Source organism: Zonotrichia albicollis, chromosome 15, assembly GCF_047830755.1.
Source record: "Zonotrichia albicollis isolate bZonAlb1 chromosome 15, bZonAlb1.hap1, whole genome shotgun sequence".
Classification (NCBI taxonomy): Eukaryota; Metazoa; Chordata; class Aves; order Passeriformes; family Passerellidae; genus Zonotrichia; species Zonotrichia albicollis.
The window spans coordinates 485,059-498,651 of NC_133833.1; the positions used below are offsets into that span (position 1 = coordinate 485,059).

General features: G+C 54.6%; 1 long non-coding RNA gene across 7 annotated transcripts in view; it reads left to right on the plus strand.

The window, feature by feature from the left end:
- Positions 1–2,701: 2,701 nt before the first annotated feature.
- Positions 2,702–13,593, plus strand: part of LOC141730912 (uncharacterized) — a 47,656-nt gene continuing 36,764 nt past the window's right edge. For 4 of the 7 annotated variants that reach the window (XR_012582781.1, XR_012582782.1, XR_012582783.1 and 1 more), the window contains exon 1: positions 2,702–3,303. This is a non-coding gene — a long non-coding RNA (uncharacterized LOC141730912). Of the gene's footprint in view, positions 3,304–7,744; positions 8,605–13,593 lie in introns of those variants that run through there. The other 3 variants (XR_012582785.1, XR_012582784.1, XR_012582787.1) reach the window with 3 other exon arrangements.

A 13,593-nucleotide genomic window follows, 5' to 3' on the forward strand; every position in this document is an offset into this window, starting at 1 on the left:
GAGCTCCCGTGTCCACCAGCAGATGCTTGCACAGAAGCTTAAAAATTATCAGCTCCCTGCTGCTTGCCAGCCCTTGGCAGGGAGCGTGCTCCTCCCCAAACCATTCCCTTCCTCTGCTCTGTGGGTGTCTGCTGTGCCCCAGAGCTGTGAGCTGGGCCTGGAGACCATGCCTGCTGCAGAGGGGACACAGAAATGTCTGCATGCGCATTTATGGCAGGATCAGAGTGGAATTTCTAATCCCCGTAGCTTCGAAATGAGCAGGTATGTGATACATGTGACTGTCCTTAAAGAAAAAGATTTATTTCCAGCTGATGTCAACCCCATTAATTCCTACTTTGTTCTGGTGTCTCTTGTAATTCGTCGTTGCCTTTGCCTGGTGCTGCTCCTGGGAGTGTGGCAGGGCTGTCCTGCAAGGTCCACGTGACTCCAGGAAGCTCTGAGGGTGTTAAAGAAAAAACCCAGCAACTTCAGAAAACATTAAATCCCTGTGGCTCAGGCGGTTCTGAACGCCCACATTGGGATGCTGGACACATTGCTCTGGCTTTTAAACTGCTTTGTTTCAGAAGTTTGCTGGGACCCTGTGTCCTCCCTGGGCTCCCAGAGCTGCACTGCAGCTGTGAGTGCTGGGGCTGTACTGTGGAATGTGAAACCCTGCAGCTGGCCAGGCTCATGCCCTGTGTCCAGGGTGTTCCTGTGGGGCAGGTCCCTGTCCCTGCTGTCACTGTCCTGTGGGTGTCACCTGCACAGGGATGGGCAGGGGCTGCTGCGTGTGGCTGCAGCTCCCACACCTGCAGGCCCAGCTGCCTCCAGAGCTGCCCTGGGCACCGGGGGCACTCACCTGCCCTGCCCAGGTGGTTCAAGGATGGCCAGGTGTGCTCAGCACAGCACTGTCCCCTCCCCAGGAGCCCCTGGAGCTAACTGGATCCAGCACTGGATCCAGCTAACTGTTCACTTGCTGGCTGGAAAAACAGGGCTGAGATTTCAGCCTGGAGCCATGCACCGTGACCCTCATGTGTGGATGGACGGATGCAGGGATACAGGGATGGACGGATGCAGGGATACAGGGATGGACGGATGCAGGGATACAGGGATGGACGGATGCAGGGATACAGGGATGGACGGATGGACGGATGCAGGGATACAGGGATGGATGGATGGATGGACGGATGCAGGGATACAGGGATGGATGGATGGATGCAGGGATACAGGGATGGATGGATGGATGGATGCAGGGATACAGGGATGGACGGATGGATGTGGCATCAGCAGCACACGGCTGTGCAATGGCACTGGAGAGAAACAAGGGGGCTGGTACCCACAGGAGCCCCGAGCCTGCAGCTCCCTGGGGTCCGGGCTGTGCTCCTGCCCTTGCAGACCAAAGCACTGACAAATCAAACTGCCCATCCCATCCCATCCGGTCCCTGCAGGGACACCTGGCTGTGGCACTGGGCAGAGCCTCACCCGTGCATGTGGGCAGTTTATCCCGTTTAAGCTGACAGTCACATTCTTGGTTATTTTCAGCCAGAGAGCTGCAAATCAGGGAGGGGAGCCTGCGACCTTCCTGCTGTCCCTGATGCAACTGGAGCAATTGAAGTGACACTTGCTTGGTCCCAAACACTCAATTTAACCACAGCACAGCCCTTCCTCTTTGTGGCAGGTGTTATTTTGTCCTAAATAAACGTGTATGTGGTGCTGCCAACTGCTCCATATTCTAGCAAAGAGTTCTTCTGCTTCCAAGCAGGGCATATAAATGTCTGGAGATACCTAATAGCGAGTAGACATTACCATAAATAAATGATAAGCCATGGAAAAGGCATGATGAGGCATATCTGGAGGCCAGGGAGCACCGGTGCTCCTGCCCTGGCTGAGCTCCTGTCCCAGAGTGTTCTCCAGGGCTGCTGTGGGGATGCAGCCTGGGGGGCTCCTGGCTGCAATATCCAGCCAGGCTGTGTCCCCTCTGCTGGCAGCTGGCTGACTCTGGGAGAGGGACAGTTTCTGGGGCTCTGCACCTGTGTGTGCCCCAAACACGGGTGCTCTGCTAGGGACCAGCTCACCTGGGCAGGTCTGTGGTGCAGGGAGGGCTCTGGGAAGAGCTCTCAGGGCCAAACTGTGCTGTGGCTGCCTGGATCTGTGCTGAGGTTGTGTCCTGGCACATTCCCGTGTGTCTGGGCAGGTGATTCCTGTCTTTCTGCAGTGGGGAATCGTGTGCAATCCGAATCTCTGGTGTCATTTGATGTCCCTCCATGTTTGGTTTGGTTTGGCTGCTTTCCCCTCCTCCCTGGGAGCCTTCCCTCACTTTTCACCGTGCATTCCCCCATTCCCTCACATTCCCATTGCTGCCCAGCCCCTCCCTGGCTCTCCTGGCCCACAGCATGGAGGGTGCAGCCTGAGATGGGGAGAGGCAGCTCAGGACTTGTGTTAGCTGGAGCTGGGAATTCACTGGGAATTAAAGTGCTCTCCCACACAAAAGCTCCCTCTTTTGAAGAGCTTTGCATTGGATGTAACTTTTAATTCGGTTTTGAAAGCCGGGCAGCCTTTGGAAACTCTCCCTGACACTATCTGAACAAGGATATTGCTAGACTTTTTACACAAAAGACACTTTAATTAAACTCCCATCATGAAAACAATTAGACCAAATTTGCAGTACTTAACTAGTCAATAATTTAGTAGTTGGAGCTCATTAATAGACTTCTCCCTGTGCTGTGCTGTGCTGCTGTGGCCCTGCCAGCTGCCTGCCCGGGGATCAATCTGGGGTCAATACCTTCCCTGAGCCTCCCTGCCCTGTGCCCTGCCACGGTGGCACTGAGGACTGGATAAACAAACAAACAAGCTGCTGGCAGGGCTGGGTGCAGAGCTGGGTGTGCTGTGCTGCGCTGTGCTGCTGTCCTTATGGGCTTGGGGAGCTGCTCCCCTCCTGAGCCCCGTGAGCTGCCCTGGGCCACCCTTTGGGGTGTCCCCTCTCTCTCAGCCTGTCCCTTCTCAGCCCTGTCCCCCTCTCTCCGTGTCCCCTGCTGGACCTTGGGCAGTGCTGCCTCTGGAGGGGCCATCACAGCCCCTCGTTGCACCGATGTTCCTCTGTCTCCTCGTGTTTGCCTCTGGGGTTGTCACACAAAACACCTGCAGAGATGAGTGCCCTGCTCAGGGATGGAACCCCAGCTTTGTAACTCGGAGTTTGCCCACTCTTTACCAAGCAGGCAGAAAAGGAAAGGGTGCTCTGCTCTGTCTCTGTTTCTTAGGACAGCTCCTCACAGCCTGTGTGTTGGAAACTCTCACTGGCAGTTTTGGAAACAAGGTGTGATGAAGGTAAGTCATTTATTACTTGAATTTCTTCCCTGAATTAAATTCTAATTTTTTTTTAAATCACCAGATTATCTGCACTCAAAATTAAATTGATGTTTTGAGTCCTGATTCTTTACATCTTTTAAATGATGAAAAGAATGTTTGACCCCTTCTTTTGTCTACAGAGAATAAGCAGAACAGAAATGGATTTACTTTTATTATGGTAATCGTTTTGTTTCAAATACATTTCAGAACAGGGCATGTATAACTGTATCAGTTTCTGTAATTCATTCTCATTCCTGATTTCCCCCAGGCACTGAGGCAGTTCTTCTTCCTAATGCCTCGTTGTGCCAGCTAATGCTGTAATAACAATTTGTGCTTCTGTAGCACCTTTACACTGGAATAGTCACAAGCAGGCGCTGGGAGTTTCTATGGTGCCACTCATCTTCCTGCAGCCCTGGATGGTTTCTGCAGCTGGAGGCTTTCACAGCAGCCGCAGCCACTTCCCCTGAGCAGTTCTGGCACTTGGGGAGCTGTGGCTGAGTCGGGAATAGGGACAGGGATAAAAGCTCTCCAGTGGAGCATCCCGAGGGAGCAGCATTCCAAACCGGCATTCCAAGGCATTCCAAAGCATCCCAAGGGATTCCAAACCAACATTCCAAAGCCTTTCCTTCCAGGGAGCCTGTCCTATTGACAGAGCAGCCCCGACCCCTGCTCACCTCCGGGTCCTGCCAGCACCACACCCTGCTGCAGAGCTCCGAGATGAGGGAGCCAGGAGCAGCAGTGAGGGGCAGGGATGGAGCAGGGATGAGCTGCCTGACGAGCAGGGGAAAGTGCTGCATGAATATTAAATGTTGTGCGTGGCTATGATAAAGCTCGTGTATTTGCACAGTCCAGATTAAATATCTGTATTTTATAGAAAGAGAGGGAGAAGTTATGCTTCGTAAAACTCTTCAAGGACACCAAAGGCAGTGATTTATTTAATCATTATTTTTGTAACTGAGACATGAGCCTATTCTGTGGGTAGGGTGAGGGTTTTTTAATGCCAATGGATTGCCAGTGTCATTTCACAACTCCTCATATTTGTCACATTTCTCTTACTTTATTCCAACTCTGAATAAAAATATATGAGAAAAAGTTGTCCTGCCCCACTTTGGGGTTTTCTGGTATAAGTCATAGAGCACTTGGGTGGAAATTACAGCATTTATATTTATTTTTTATTGCTTGCTCAGAAAAGGTGCTAATGAATGATGTGCACCCACATTATTGCCCAGACTTTCCTTGTGAATAATTTGTGAGTCTGAGCAGAAATGTCAGTAAATGCAGCTGCCCTCAGAGCCCAGCCTGGACCCGCTGGTGAGAGCATCCCTCCCTGCTGGGGCAAAGGGGCTCTGGGGTCTGCAGGCAAGGCCTGGGCACAGCTCCCAGCCCAGGAGGGGCAGTGGAAGATTTTAAAACTTGATCACAGCGTGGCTGAATTAACCTGTCCGTGCCCAGGGCAGGAGCTCCCTGCCAGGTGGGGCAGCCAGGTGAGAAGCTGTGAGAGCAGTTCTGAGCCAAGGTAAGGACACACCATAAAGAATGCTTCTGTAGGAGGGAACTTCTGCTGTGTTGATCCATTATTTACCCCTGTAAGTGCTCCCACATTTCTACCATTTGCACTTGCTTTCCTTTTCAAGTTCCTCTTGCTTGACTTGAACACATGGAGGAGGCAACTGACTGCAGGATTGGTGTTTGAGCTCAAACAGTGAATGCTGAGCTGAGCAGTGCTTTGTCCTGGTTACAAGGAGAAGGAAAGGTGCTGGGTGCTCTGTGCAGGGACAGCACAAAGGGCTCTGCTGGCCTGGGGGTGCAGGTGGGGTGATGAGGGTGCTCCATGCCCCATTGCCAGCCCAGGCTGCTCTGCTGGCCCTGAGCCCCCTCACCTGAGCTGAGACCCCTCAGGGCTCAGAGGAGTGTGGGATGTGCCACAGGTGGGCACTGCCCCTGTCCCTGGGAGCCAGCCCAGCCCTGGCAGGGATTCCAGCTCAAACGGGGCTGTTCAGGGGGCCAGTGATGCTGGGAGCTCTGGGGCTGCTGCTCTGAGTTTCCCTCCTGCCACCTGGGCAGTGCCAGCCCTCACTGTGGGCTCACCTGGAGCCGTTCCTGCCCTGGGGCCATGTGGGGTGTCCCAGCAGTGGGGATGGCTCTGCAGGGCCTGAGTGCCTCCCCAGCTGCTCCCTGCCCTGCCCCTCAGGGAAGGTTTCAGCCATGGAGTGCAGGTGAGCTTGCTCTGCCCTGCAGGTGCATCCCTGCCCTCTGAGCAGGGTAAATGTACAGGTGTGTGTGTGTGTGTGGTGATGTACAGGTGTGTGTGGTGCTCTGCAGGTGTGTGCAGGTGCTGCACAGGTGTGTGTTGGTGCTGTGCAGTTGTGATGGTGTTGCCCAGGTGTTTGCATTGGCGCTGTACAGGTGTGTTGGTGTTGCACAGGTGTGTGGTGCTGTGCCAGGTGCCACCCCCAGGGCAGGACATGCCTGGACCTCATGGCCCTGGCTGTGCTGGGGTCCCTGTGAGCCCCAGCAGGGTCTGTAGGAATGGGCCCAGCAGACCCCAAGGCCTCCCTTCACTTACAGCTTTGGTTGGTGCGTGATGCCTGTGAGCTGGGACTCTGAATGCTGAGCAGTAAATATTTACGAAATGTAATGGCCAAGACTAAATACATTCATTAGCATATTTATTCTTATTGAGTTGCTGCTTTGTGTGCCTGAGGAAATGATCAAATTGCTTCTATTTGGACTGCTATGTATAATTTTGGGACTGGCATTTTTAGTCTCACATCACTCTGGATTTGGGAATTAGGGTGAGGAAGCATTTGTATCCGCCCCCAGCCCCAAAGTGAGTTTGTGAATAGTAAAGCTCAGTAAATCCACCCTGTTCTGCAGAGCCCAGGTTACCCCTGTGCTTGGGGAGGAGCAGGAGCTGGGCAGGTGCCCCAGGTGGGGACCGGGACCTGTCTGAGGCTGGGCCTGGCCTGGCAGTGCTGCAGAGTTCTGCTGGTCCCGGTACAGTGGTACCAGAGTGCTGCTGGTCCCAGTACAGTGGGACCCAGAGTGCTGCTGGTCCCGGTACAGTGGGACCCAGAGTGCTGCTGGTCCCGGTACAGTGGGACCAGAGTGCTGCTGGTCCCGGTACAGTGGTACCAGAGTTCTGCTGGTCCCGGTACAGTGGGACCAGAGTGCTGCTGGTCCTGGTACAGTGGGACCAGAGTGCTGCTGGTCCCGGTACAGTGGTACCAGAGTTCTGCTGGTCCCGGTACAGTGGGACCAGAGTGCTGCTGGTCCCGGTACAGTGGGACCCAGAGTGCTGCTGGTCCCAGTACAGTGGGACCCAGAGTGCTGCTGGTCCCGGTACAGTGGGACCAGAGTGCTGCTGGTCCCGGTACAGTGGTACCAGAGTTCTGCTGGTCCCGGTACAGTGGGACCCGGAGTGCTGCTGGTCCCGGTACAGTGGTACCAGAGTTCTGCTGGTCCCGGTACAGTGGGACCCAGAGTGCTGCAGGTCCCAGCAAAGCCCTGCTGGAGGCTTGCCCTCCTCAGCCCTGCTGCTCCTTCCCACCCTGGCAGCAGCTGGCAGCTCTGAGTGCCCCAATTAATGCAGTTCAGGGGAGCTGTGCCGTGAGCTGAACCCATCATTCATTCACACTCCTTGTTCCCAGCTCTCAGCTCTGTGATTTTTGCTGCGTTTATTTGTTGTTTTGTAAATCATTTCCTGTCTTGCTAATGGGACAAACATTCCAGTAGGAGGGGCAGATTGGGGCATTACCTGCTTTCATATTGATCAGCTGCTGTGTTTGAAGAGGTGCCAGGGCTCTGGGGAGCTGCAGTCCCAGTTCCCTTGGGAGCCAGGAGAGCCCCTGGCCTGAGAGCGTGAGACACGTGGCTGCTGGCCAGGGGATGGGAGCAGGGTCTGGGGGCCAGGGGGACAGCAGAGTCCAGCCCTGGGAGCCCCGGACATGTGTCTGCTGGCCAGGGAGAGGCACCAGGCAGCCCTGGGGCCAGACCCTGCTGTCCCTTGCTTTAACCATCACCAGAGGCACAGCCTGGGCTCCTTTGCCACCTCAGCCCTGTGCAGATGAGGCTGGGGCTGTGAAAGTGCCAGGGCTTCACACGAGCTTCCCATTGACACCACGGGAGAGACCCTGCAACCCCAGAGCTCTGCCTTGATTGATCCCTCCTCATTACAGCCCTGAATTATTTGCAGAGGGAAATGACAAGGCTTTATTTTCTCGTGGTGCTTTATCTTCCTACAAAATGCTTCCAGTGAAGCTGCTAATGGAAAAGCTTTTAACCTGGGCGAGGGCACCGTGTGGCCTGGGAGGGATGGGATGGGATGGGATGGGATGGGATGGGATGGGATGTGCTGCGCTGCGCTGCTGAGGGGTGCTCTGGGCTAAACAGCCTGCTGGCACCTTCACAGCCATCCCCAGGCACTGCTCCTGCATTCACAGCTGTCCCCAAGCACCCTCACACTGTCCCCAGCACTGGCAGAGGGGCAGACAGCCCACAGTGGCTGGCACACAGTGAGGATGAGCTGTTTTTACCAGAACCTGAGGAGAGCAGAGAGGCTGATTTCCCTGCTCTGGAGGGAAGGCAGGGATGCCCACAGCTTGTCCTGTTCCACCAGTGGGTTCAAACAGCCCAGTCAGCCTGGGGTGGTGCTGGCTGTGCTCCATGGCAAAATAAACCCACATTGCTGGGGGCAAGGGAGGAATTATGGTGCAAAGCTTCCCTCCCAGCCAGGCAGAGCCCAGGGCAGCTGGGATGGGGCACTTGCACTGCATCCTGAGCCAGCCACGCTTCTGCTCCGGTTACATCTTGTTGGGTTTGACTTTTTAAGCCTGCAGCGTTTGCTAATGATGAAAAAGCAGGCTGGGCATGTGGGGAGAGAGAGGAAGCTCTGAGGAAAAAGATAAAGAGCTCCTGCAAATATTTATGTACAGAAAATCGAAGGGATGGCAATGAACCTCCCTTCCAGGGGAGCTGGGGGTGTTTGTGTGGCTGGGGCAGGGGCACGAAGGGGCAGCTGCTCCCCCAGCCTGAGCTGGGCCAGGGGACACCCAGTGACTCTCAGGAGGTGAGGGCAGAGGGTTTGTGCTGCTCTCTCCTGCCGCAGGCTCCCAGGGCGGTGTTTGGTGCTCTCAGGTGCCTCTCGTGGCCATCAGCGCCTCCCAGCCCTGCCCACCCCCCAGTTTAACCCTCTGCAGGGGCTGGGCAAGGAGCAGCTGCCCATTACAGCCCAGCCTGGCAGGAGGGAGCAGAGCTCAGGTTGGGCTCTCCCAGCTCCAGGTAGGAGCCTCTGCCCTGGGGAGGGCTGGGGGGGCTCCCTGCCATGGCCAGGGAGGGGTGCAGGGCTGGGGGGCTGTGTCCCACCCTGTGCTGGATTGAGGGGGTGCAGGGCTGGGGGGCCGTGTCCCACCCTGTGCTGCACAAGGGATGGGGTGAGGATCAGGGGTCTCCAGGTTTCCTTGCACCCCTCTGGGGCTGGGGTGGGGCAGCTCCAGGAGCAGGGGGGGCTCCCTAAAGCCGGGGTTTCACAGCTGGGTTTCATGTTTTAAATGACCCTGAGCCCATTTGCACCCACCACAGTGTAAATTTGTTCCCTCCAGTGTTTCCACTAAAAGGTGCAAATATCTGGGAAATTCCATATTGTGCAGTGACCTACTTTACAGCTTTTTTTTTTTTGAGTGCTGGGAAAACTGCCAGAAAGTCAAGTCTTAATTTTCCTGAGGCTGGGCCCTGGCTGCTGCCTGTGTGCTGGAGCAGCGTGGGGTGAATGCAGCCTGAGCCTGGTGTCCCCTGGGAGCACAGAGCAGCCCTGGCAGCCGGGAGCCTGCCCAGCCCTCCAGCAGCAGTTTATCTCCTGGGGATAAACCCACACTGCTCCCTGCTGCTGCTGCTCAGAGCCGTGTGTGCCCTGGGGGCCAGCGGGGGGCTGGGGTCTGTCCTGTGCCATCCCCTCCATCCTGAGCTGCCCATCCCTTCCAGGCTGAGCTTCCTCTGTTACTGTAGGCTTTGACCCCTTGGAAGCAGACACAAGTTGGGCTCATCAATCCCATTAATTTTTCCTGGGTGTGTGTGGTTATTTGGTTTAGAAGGAAGGGAATGAATTCAACTGAACATGGCAAGAAGGGAAAGAATTCAACTTTACGTGCAAGGAGTCAGAGCTGTTTTCCATGGCCATCCTCGAGTCCTGCTGAGACATAAACACGGATGGGAGAGGCTGAGGGGCTGCAGTTCCAATTAGAGGCCATCTGCTCAGTCCATGGGCTGCAGGTGACTTGCACAGAGCTGTCTCAGGGCTGTGGATGCCTTGGCTGGCTGGGGAGGGAAGGAGGTCAGTGCTTACCTGAATTCTGCCTGTTATTGGCTGCGCTGCTCGCTGTTTCTGCAAGGCGTCATTTAAAAACAATTTTCCTGAATTGCACCATCTGGAGGGAGGAGGAAAATGGATGGAGTATTTACATGAGGCTGGGCACTGTCCCCAGCCTGGGCCCTGCCATTCTCAGGTGAGAGCTGGGCAGGAATCGGGGCTGAGGGGAGCAGGAGCCCAGGCTGGGCTGTGCCGGCTGCTCTGGGCTCACCTGAGCAGCACTCCTGGCTTTTTCAGCTGTACCTTAGGTAGTTATTGACCCTTGCTCCGCTCCTTGGGGATCAGCTGCTGTCCCAACAGTGCTCAGTGGCTTTTTCAGGCAAACGAGATCTTCCTCCCAATCAAAGGGATGGGACACGCAAACTGGGACAGATAGACTGTGACATGCACCTGGGGAGCAGTGGAAGGCAAACTGAGACGGGTTGTTTGTTAAATACACGCTGGGGCAGCCAAGGCAGCTGCCTTTCCTCCTCACTTAGTGCTGCCCACAGCGGGGCTGTCCCTGCCCTTTGGTTTCTGGCACAATGTGGATGTGGCACTTGGGGACACGGCTCAGTGGTGGCATTGCTGGGGAATGGTCACTCTGGGAGGGCTTTCCCAGCCTGCTGCTGTGATTGCAGACTGAATATTCTGCTTTTTGGTGTCACTGGAGCTGGGACAGCAATTCCTCTGTCCTTTTGCCATTGATCAGCCCTGGCTCAGGGCATGGGGGGCTCAGCCCAGCAGCGCCAGGAGCTGCCCCAGCCCCATTCCCATGGCAGGCAGGATAAATGCTCCCCCTTGGTTTCACTCGCAGGAAAATGTCCCCAGGAAGGAATGGCCTGGCCTGCTCAGTGCTACCTGTGCTTTTCAGCTGATTGAATTTCATTGACCAGGTTAATATTGAGCCCTTGTGCAATTACTGGCAGAGAATGGAATATCATTTTTTCTGCCTTGCTTTTGAGCTGTGGAAGGAAGGTTTATATTTCAAATGTTCTTTTAATCGTGCAAGCAGGCTCTTGAAAAAGTCCCTTTAATTTAGGGCAGGCTGGAAGAGTGCAGCTCACGAGGTTTTTCCCCAAGTAAAACTTCTTAATTTTTTTTTTTAATGCTGAACTATAGCTAGAGAAGCATTAATCTTCATTACAGAATAAGCTTGATGTGAACCTCTGTGGCCTCTGTGACCAAAGCAGTCTTACTGTGTAGCTTGGGGAGCAGAATTGGGATGGCTGCTGGCTGTATGTAGCTTTGGTTTGGGTTCTTTTTAATTGCTAGCTTTATGGCTGTTCAAAATCTCACTGTACAGGTGCAGGGTTTTTTTTTTAAATGGGAATAATCCCTTCCTTCAGGTCTGAGCTGCACCAAGAGAGTGTTGGCAGGCTGGGCCTGCACAGGGCAGGGGTTTGCGGAGAGCACAGGGGGCACCAAGCAGGGAAGGGAGAGTGTTACTGAGGTTTCTGTTTGTGGGAACTCCCAAAAAGGGTCTCACACTGGGTCCAAACCTGCTGCTTTGGCTTGGCATTTAAACGTTGAATTTAAGTGAAATTTTTAACATCTGAGATAAACTGGAGTATTTTCTGTGCTCAATCCGTTGCATTAAAAATAACAACAAACGCGGAAATGGAAAGCGATGGGAGGCCTGTTCTGACACCTGTGACGGTGTTTAATGACACGCTGACAGTGGGTTGGCTGGACGTGGCTGGAATGCAGCGCCAGCCCCCAGGGAAAGCGGGGCCAGGCCGTGCCCGGGGGATGCAGGAGCCTGGGGTGATGCAGGGGATGCATCCAGGGATGCTGCAGGAGCCCGGGGTGATGAGGGAGCCTGGGATGATGAAGCAGCCCGGGACGCTGCAGGGGATGCATCCAGGGATGCTGCAGGAGCCTGGGGTGATGCAGGGGATGCATCCAGCGATGCTGCACCGGCAGTGAGATTTGTCCCGCAGCTCCCCGGCGCCTGTGGCACCCCCAGCCCGGTGTGTCGGTGCTTCCACCCTCGGCTCCCTCCTGCGTTTCCCTGCCCGCAGCCCGGGTGGGCGCTGCCGGCGCTCTGAGGTGATTTGTGAGTATTTGTGAGCCTTTGTGAGTCAGAGCAGCGAGGCGAGAGCCCCGAGCGGAGCGGTAGTAAACAGGATCCTGCAGGCTGGGAGGGAAAACTGCTGGCTTGGAGAACGCGGCGCTTCCAGCTCCCAGAAAAGCACCGCTAATAAGTTTGTTTTCATGTTGTCTGTACGTGGTTGTGGCTGATGAATCACGGCAGGTTCAGCCCTGAAAATCACATTCAAACACATGTGCTTGTCCCAGTCCAGGAATCTTCATTATCCAGGCTGCCTGAGCTTGGCTCCTGGTGTTTTAGCATTAACTTGTGTTTGCCTGAACGAGATTTGGGCAGCCCTACAATTGAGTAAATACGTTTTTTCAATTCCACACCGTTAACATCACTGGTACTTGTAATTGCAGATCTGTAGAGTCAAGAGCAGAGCTCACCTGGGAGCGCTGCCTCTCCACCCTGGGCACAGACCTTTCCTTCCTGCACGTCTGTCTGTCCCTTCCGCAGGGTTTGCTCCATTTGGGCTGTCACTGCTTACACAACAGCTCACTGTGGCCTGCAGCGCTCAAGGTCAGGCTCGGGTTTGTCTGAGCAAGCAGCCAGAGCTGTGTGGGGCTGGGGGAGCTCGGGGTGGGAGCTGGAATAGGGATGGATAGCACTGAGCTCTGGGTGTAACACGGGGTATCACAGAGCTCTGGGTGTAACAGGGATGGACACCACAGAGCTTTGGGTGTAACACAGGGTATCACAGAGCTGTCTGCAGTGGCTGTCTGCTGTGGATGCTTAGGGAGAACTACTTCAGAGCTGGGGCTCTGCTTACAAAAGATGTGTTAAAGAGCTTGTCTGAATTCCAGGAGCTGGCCTGCTGGTCAGTGAGCTTCCTTACACCAGCCCCTCTTCAATGGCTTTGCCTGCTCGCTGGAAACACCCAGCAGGGCAGTTGGGCACCTTGAAATGCAGGGAAAGGAATGAAACCTGGTTGTGGTAATTTGCCTTGACAACGTTTAATTGTAAAACTGGGACAGGTTGGAATTTATCAGCACTGAGTCACCTTCCATTAATTCCACCTGGGGTCTGATGGACTTTGGGGTGCATCAAAGCTGTGCCTGTTTTCCAGTCGATTCCTGCAATGTCTGAGAGCTGTTGTGGCACCGAAGGCTTTGGGCACCAGAGCTGTTCCTCCTGTTTCTTAGTCCTGACTTAGTGATCTGTCCCTTTGCCACCTGTCCGGGGTTTTATACAGGCAAAGCCAAAGCCAGCTAAGGCCAGGTTATGCAGAGCAGTTCCTGGCTGTGGGAATGGGGAGGGTTAAAAATGCACAATAAATAACAGCAGCACAGTCCTGGCTCTGATGTATTCTGCCAAGCGTCCGTGCTGTTTTCAGGCTCATGCAGCTGGCAGTTTTGTGTTTCCAATATCTTAGAAAGTGGAGCCACAGAATTTCAATCACCTTCCATCTTACCAGGAGCCTGACTCCTCCTGAATAACTCAGAGGGATTGACTCAACCATATTTTTCATGTTTCCCAAATGAGAGTGGAAATCAAGAAACAGGCAGCAGGGCCATCTCCATCTGAGGAGATGAAGGTCAGAGACACCTTCATTCTTCTCAGCGTTTTCCCTCCCAAATGAGTTGTGAGAATGAGCACAGTGCAGGCAGTTAATTGTGGAGAAAGCAAATTCTCGAGGCGTGTAAAGGATGGAGAGCAGGTTCTCTGATGGAGGCTCTGTGTGTGCTGTCCCCTCCTGCTGTGCCTCAGCCCTCACACTGCTCTGCACGAGAGGAACCCCATTAAAACGGCTTTGTGCATGCCTGGCCCACATGGTGTAACCTCTGCTTTTCCCCCTGTGTGGTGTGCTCTGCAGCTTCCCCAGCCCCTC